The sequence below is a fragment of the Apodemus sylvaticus genome, chromosome 22, assembly GCF_947179515.1.
Source record: "Apodemus sylvaticus chromosome 22, mApoSyl1.1, whole genome shotgun sequence".
Lineage (NCBI taxonomy): Eukaryota > Metazoa > Chordata > Mammalia > Rodentia > Muridae > Apodemus > Apodemus sylvaticus.
This window is the reverse complement of record NC_067493.1, coordinates 48,606,625-48,614,307: the sequence shown is the minus strand read 5'-3', so window position 1 is coordinate 48,614,307 and position 7,683 is coordinate 48,606,625.

The window sequence follows — 7,683 nt, the reverse complement described above, 5'->3', positions numbered from 1 at the left end:
CAGAGAAGAGTGTTACATTCCCCGAGGCTCTGTTGTGAACTGCCTGAATGTGGGTGCTGGGATTCGAACTCAAGTCCTCTGCAAGAACATCAAGTCTTCTTTACTGCTGGACCATCTCCCAGCCCACAACTTCTTTTTCCTATTTGTCCATGAATGAAGTAGTCCCAATATGTTACCCAGGCTAGCCTGAGCTACAGAGTTAATTCCAGACTAGCCTAGTATGAAACCCTGTCTCAAAAAAAATTTTTTTTTAAAGCTAGATGTTGGAGGACCTGTACCCGTGCTCTCGAAGACTGCAAAACTGATCTGGAATAAAAAGTGAGAATTTATGTAAAAAAGTAACACAAAGGGAGGTGGTGATTGGCATTTCAACCAATGCCAAGTGTCAGACCTTCAACCAGCAACCCCAGACCCCAGAAGCCAAGGGCGTGAACATATAAGCTGTCCTCACCTCAGATCAACATGTTCGGTCAAGTTGCTGGCCAACTGTGCCTCTGGCCAACCACGAAGTGACTCATGCCTATGATTCTAGCACTGAGGAGGGCTGAGACAGGAGGATTGCAAGAGGTTCAGACAAGCCTCGACTGCAGTGTGAGACATTGTCCCCACACCAAAAAAGAACTTGTTCTTCTACCCCTACCCTGATGCATAACTTTCTGGACTGTTTCACAGGACAGGAAAGGTGCTTCCTGAGGGACATATTTAAAGACACACACCTGTAAGCCCAGCAGTCACAGGGCTAAGGCAGGAGGATCACCAACTTGAGACTTACATAGACTAAATAGTAAGACCCCATTATATATATATATATATATATATATGTATATATATATATATATATATATACATATATATATATATATATAATTCATATATTATATATATGAATGAGTGGCTTGCCTGCATGGCATGTCTGGGCACCAGGTCTCAGCTCTCTCTCTATTTCCCCTGGAACTGGAGTTACCATTGGTTGCTGGGAATTGGTCCTCCGGAAGAGCAGCCATTGCTCTTAACCACTGAACCATCTCTCCAGCCCAGACCCATCTTTAAAGAAGAGAAAAAGTAGAGAGTGAGTTCCAGGATAGCCAGGGCTATACAGAGAAACCCTGTCTCGAAAAAAACAAATCCAAAAAACACAATGTCCTTTAACTTAAACTTTTAAACTCAGCACTCTAGAGGCAGAAGCAGAAGGATCAGGAGTTCAAAGTTAGCCTCAGATATGCACTAAGTTAAAGGACATTGGGGGGGGGGGACATTAGGCTCTACCTAAAAACATAAACAGGGGCTGGAGAGATGGCCCAGTGGTTAGGAGCGCTGACTGCTCTTCCAGAGGTCCTGAGTTCAGTTCCCAGCAACCACATGGTGGATCAAAGTCATCTGTAATGGAATCTGATGCCTTCTTCTGGTGTGTCTGAAGACCTCAACAGTGTACTCTACAATAAATAAATAAATAAGTCTAATAAAAAAGAAGAACTTTTGTCATACACATTCAAATTTTTAAAAAAAAAATCAAACCATAAAAACGATACTACCTTTAACACGTAACTGCCTGTTTATCCTAGAGGTACTTCCTTGGCATTCTCTGGCATAAATCCGAGTCACTGTTGTCATCTGTTAATCCCTTACTGCAGACACTTTCTGTCGCCAAGACCCTAACAGGCTGGGGAAGCTGAGGCCCCATCAGGTAAAATGACTTCTAGTCACAAAACTAGAACCTTCTTCATTCAGCACAGGGAGTCGAACAGTTCGGAAGCACCATGGACACTGCCCTTCCCAGCCACCAGGGGGCGCACACAACCTCGGCCACGCAGGACTTTTCTGCCTCCCTCTGGAAGGCCTGGCCCTGGCTGGAGGGGGAGGAGCCTGCTTTGGGTTCCAATCCTCCCTTGATCATAGATGGTGTCAGGATCCGAGGGTCGCTGGACTCACCTCTGCAATGGACTAAATGAACACAGCTTAACCTTAACCGACAGGAAAGCTACCAGATGCTAGGCACACCAGCAAGGCACAAGAGAGGTGTGTGATCGCTTGGGAATAATATACACAGAGCATGCGCATAGGCGCACGCATGCACACACACTCACAAATGCAAGTCTATGCTAGTCCCCAGGCTGGGTGTGCCTTCTAAGCGTGTTGTAATAGTCTAAACCAGTGATTCTCAACCCTTTAACACAGTTCCTCATGTTATGGTGAAACCCCTCCCCAACATAAAATTATTTCCTTACTACTTCTTAACTGTAATTTCACTACTGTTATGAATCGTGACATAATGTAAATATCAGAAATGACATGTGACCCCTGTGAAATGGTCATTCAATCTCCACAAGGGAGTCACAACCCACGGGTTGAGAGCTGCTACTCTAAAGCCTCTACACAGGGAAATGCATACCTACGGACCTGAGTTAAGCCAGGCTAGCACATGCCTGTAATCCCAGCACTTGGGAGGCAGAGGCAGAGGCAGGCAGATTTCTTAGTTCAAGGCCAGCCTGGTCTACAGAGTGAGTGCCAGGACAGCCTGGGCTACACAGAGAAACCCTGTCTCAAACAAACAAACAAATAAGGTGGAGCCAGACATACTGGTTCTCTATGAGTTCCAGGCCATCCAGGGCTACATAGAAAGACCTTGACTCAAAATAGTAATAATAATAACTATTTACATAATATATTATATAACATATAATATATTTATAATATATATTTTATAAAACTACATTATATAGTATGTTTACATAATATATTTATTATTATTATTATTATTAAGGTGGAGAATAATTGAGAAAGACATATAATTTTAACCTTTGGTATCCACATGCAAGTTTGATCATTAGCATATGTTTAGCAGCCTGAGGCCTTGAGTCCAGCCCCACTAGGGCTAGAGAGATGGCTCCACAGTTAAGAGCACTGACTGCTCTTCCAGAGATCCTGAGTTCAAATCCCAGCAACCACATGGTGGCTCACAACCATCTGTAATGGGGTCAGATGCCCCTTTCTGGTGTGTCTGAAGAGAGTGACAGTGTATTCACATACATAAAATAAATTTTACAAAAAGAGCCTGAAAGTCCAGGCTTTATATTATATTACATGAATGGGATTACATATTTATTTTTTACTACATGTATAGTTGTGTGTGTGTGTGTGTGTGTGTGTGTGTGTGTGTTTGGGTTTGGATTTTTTGTTTGTTTTTTTATGTTTTTGGTTGTTTCAGACAGGGTCTCACTACACAACTGTGGATAGCCTGGAACTCACTTTGTACACCTGCCTGGCCTAGAGCTCACGGAGATCCTCCTTCCTCTACCTCATGCTCTGGAATGAGGGGCGTAAGCCGCCATGCCCAGCTGTTGTACACATCGCTGAAGCAGTGTCCACAGGCAAGCAGCGGTATTCCCATCCAATCCCCTGTGCCAAGCGAGCGAGCGAGCGAGCGAGCACTTGGCTAGCTTCTGGTTATTGCACAAGTGTGCTGGACCAACTGCTGCAGCCAGCACTTTCCTTCTGAGCCATGCCTAACCTTTCCTGCTGTGACTTCAAAAAAGCTCAGAGTCACGCAGGAGAGGCAAAGGACACAAGAATTTCCAAGGCCCTTGTGATCCACAAGAACCATTTTCAACTGTTTCCTGAAGGGACATCCCAGCTGAGGAGTGCCCAGGGGACAGGCAGAGCCCATAAGAAACTTCTCTAGCAGTGACACTGTCAGCTACTTCTTCAGCTCCCTCAACAGTAACAAGCTCCCGGCTCTGGATTTAACCACATGCCCTGTGGCTCTGCCCACGGAAGCTAGCATCTTTGAGAAGGGTACTAGTTAAGGTAAGGTTCCTGATTCTTTAAGGAACCTGTTGGTCTCAAGGTCTCTTAGACTGAAATAGAAAGTTCCATTTCTCTCTCCACTTTAGCTACCCCTTACCACTTCTGCTAGAACTGTCCCCATGTTCTTGTACCATGTCCCAGCTGCCACCCACACCCTGACCTCCGAAACTGGTGGCTTGCTACCTAAGTAGGGGGGCAGATTTGGCCTTACCCGTGTGCGAACCAGGAGGTCGAGCCTGGAGGGAAAGGTCCGGCTGCCATCCAGACTTTTCCTCATCCCAGTGCAGGCCCTGGAGACAAACACTTCATCGCCCTAAGCAGCTGTTTCTCCCATCAGTGAAATGGAGACTACAGCTCCTCTCCTGTCGGACTCATAGTCACAAGTATTGTAGATCCCAGTCAGTAGCTTCAGTTTGCTGTGGTTGCTTGGTTTTGGTTGTTGTTGTTGTTGTTGTTGTTGTTGTTTGAAACAAGGTCTCTGTGTGTAACCCTGGCTATCCTGGAAGCCCCTCTGTAGATCAGGCTGGCCTTGAACTCAGAGATCCACCTGCCTTTTGCATCCAAGGCATACAAGTGCCTCTGCTGCAGCCTACCACCACCACCACCCAGTTTTGTTTTGAATTTTTATGAGATGGAATCTTTTTTGTTTTGTTTTGTTTTGTTTTTTTGGATTTGGTTTTTTGGAGACAAGGTTTCTCTGTGTAGCCCTGGCTGTCCTGGAACTCACTCTGTAGACCAGGCTGGCCTCGAACTCAGAAATCCGCCTGCCTCTGCCACCCAGAGTGCTGGGATTACAGGCGTGTGCCACCACCGCTCGGTGAGATGGAATCTTTTGTAGCCCAGGTGAATTTGCTCAGTAGCCAAAGTTGGCCTAGACCTCCTGTTATGACTATTCCTGGTTGTCAACTTGACTGCATCTGAAATGAACTACAATCCAGAATTGGAGGGCTCACCTGTGATCTAGGTATTGAGGCTGGAAGACACAAGTGTCTGATCTGGATCTTGGCATGGAGATCTTGAGGCATAGTGGCCATGGAAAGCTTAGGCCCAGGTAAGGTGGTATACACCTTCAATCCCAGGAGGCTAAGGCAAGGAGATCTCTAAATGCAAGGTCAGCCTGGGACAAAACAAGTCCCAGATCCAAGAGTGATAGTACACACTGTCAATCTGGGCCACACCTTCTGAAGGAGGCCTACATAAAGACACTGGAAGAAGGAAGATTTGCTCTTCTTTGCCTGTTTGCACTTACTGGCCAGTACATCTGTTGCAGTCTGCTTCTACAGAAGACCCGCTAAAACACCCAGCCTCGTGGGACTGAGCGACTACTAGATCCCTGGACTTCTCATCCACAGCTGCCCATTGTTGGGAAGTCGGACTACAGACTATAAGGCATTACAACAAATTCCCTTAATATATAGAGACATCCCATAAGTTCTGTGACCCTAGAAAACGCTGACTAATACTCCTCCCAATCCTCTCCTGAGCACTGGGGTTACAGGTAAGCCCCAGCACTTCGGGCTTATGTAATACGGGGGATGGAACCCAGGGCTTCAGAGGTGTACAGCCCAGCCCAGGCCAGCTTTTGTTGATTTAGTTCCTAAAGGACTGGGGACAGGTGCCGCATGCCGGCACATACCTGTGATCCAAGCACTTAAGAGGTTGAGTGAGGCAGGAGGATCAGGAGTCCAAGGCAGTCTGGGCTACATAGAGAGACCTTGCCTCAAAATAGAGACTGAAGACAGGGCAAGCCTGCTTACGATGCTACAAGCAGTCATCCACTCAGCGGGACTTTGGGGGTCTTTCCCTTCCTGACACACAATACTGTCCCACTCTGGTCCTCACAAAAGGCCCTGCTGGACACTTCCGTGGACCAGAAAGCAGAGGCAGCTGATACTTTCCAAATATGGTCCCATCAGAGTCTTGAGTCTCACATGCCCTGGCAGAGTCAGGGGCTGTTTCCTCTCCACAGTGGCTCTGGAGGAAGTAGTACTATTCTTCACTCTTAACTTCCACCATAAATTCCCAGAAGTGGGTATAGCTCCCCCTCTGCTCTCCAGTCCCTTGTGCTGGCTCCCCCTGAGGTATCATATGAGCCCCACCTACTTACCAGTCGGGCCCAGGAATCAGCTATGCAGAGGGGACAACAGGAGAGAAGCCCTGAGGCTATGCAGGGGAAGGGAAATGTCTGAGCAGCCTCAGCCTCGGGCTGGAGATGCAGGCAGGAGAAGGGCTTAGGTCAGAACCTTAACACAGAGTTTCTCCCAAAATCGTGTGTCTCAGATGCTCAGACATATATCAGTCATATATACTCAGCTGAGTATACATCAGACATATACTCAGCATCACCAAGATGCTGGTGGATAAGATCTGTGGCTTTGGGGGTTGTTGTTATGAAGCAATAGCTAACTGATACATTTCAGAAACCTTCCCCTTTGAGGGGAGGAATTCAATACTGCTACCTGCTCTTTGTGACACACGGCACATTGAAGCAGGTCCTGTACACTTGAAAATTGTGGTAAGGATGGTGGGGCTTGGTGGCACACACTTTTAATCCTACCACTAGGGAGATGGAGGAAGGCAGAACTCTGTGAGCTTGTGGCTGGTTCTGGGACAATGAGGGCTACATAGGGAGATCCCGTCTCAAAGCAAGGAAACAAACAGAAAGCATAGTGGTGCCAGCAACGGGGTAATAATAATAATTATTATTATTGTTATTATTATTTTACATCCTGACTGGTTTCCTCTCCCTCCCACCTGTTCAACTCTTACCATGCCAGATGTTATACTACATGCAGCTTACTTAATATATTTGTTTATTTGGGGTGTGTTTGTTCGTGCACACGTGCGTGTGTGCATGCCTGTGTGTGCATCTGTGTGTGTGAACACATGTGCATATGTGTGTGTGTGCATGTGTGTGTGTGTGTGTTCGCGCGCGCGTGCACATACCATGGTGCACGTGCGGAAGCCAGAAGACAACCTCCAGGAGTAAGATTTCTGTCACTGTTGGGTTCCAGGGATCGAGTAAGCTCAGGTTGTGGGGTTTAGCGTCAGTGCCCACATTACCCAGTGAGCCATCCCAGCAGCCCCGGTGTGCTCTTTAGTTAACCGTGGCTCTGGGGACTAATCCTAAGGCTCTGAGAACACTGTGAAAGCAAAGCGCAGTGCCACTGAATTTCTCACGGCACCGCAGCTCACCTTTTTACTTTGCATTCTGGGAAATGCTCTTACTGAATGCTGAGGCTGTCCTTGAACGGGAACCCGGGCAGGCTTTTGAATTTGCTTTTAATCCCACCAGCCTCCTAAGACGCTGAGGTTGCAGGGCTATACTACAGCTCATCTTGATGTTTGCTGTAGTCTTCGAGGCTGGGGTGCAGCTCAGGGGCTTAGTGTGTGCCTAGCATCCAAGGGATACTGTAGAGGCGAATGCTGAAGAGAGTTCCAGGCTCTACAGTCAGACGGCTTGCAGGACAGGAGACAGTTTTCACTGGGAGTACTTAGAAATCACCACCACCACCACCATCATCACCAACGTTTTTATCACCATCATACTAAGAAAATGTCTTGCTGTGATGTTCACACTGGCCTTAAAATCACAATCCTCCTGCCTCTGCCTCCGGAGTGCCGGGACTATGGGTACACGTGACATTTCCCCTTAATTTACCACAGCTCTCACTCTTCCACCCCACAGAAGTTTCAAGCTTTCCCCTCAGACTTCTCTCGGGCCTCCCGAAGTCTATAACCCACGTGCTTGTGCTTTCAATATAGCTTCTGCCTGAAAGCAGAAGTGACAGGCTGGGGACAGAAAGCAGGTGGAGAATGGGGACAGCTCACACACCCCCACCCTCGGCTTGGAGACTGTGTCTTTAAGGACTGGGGCGG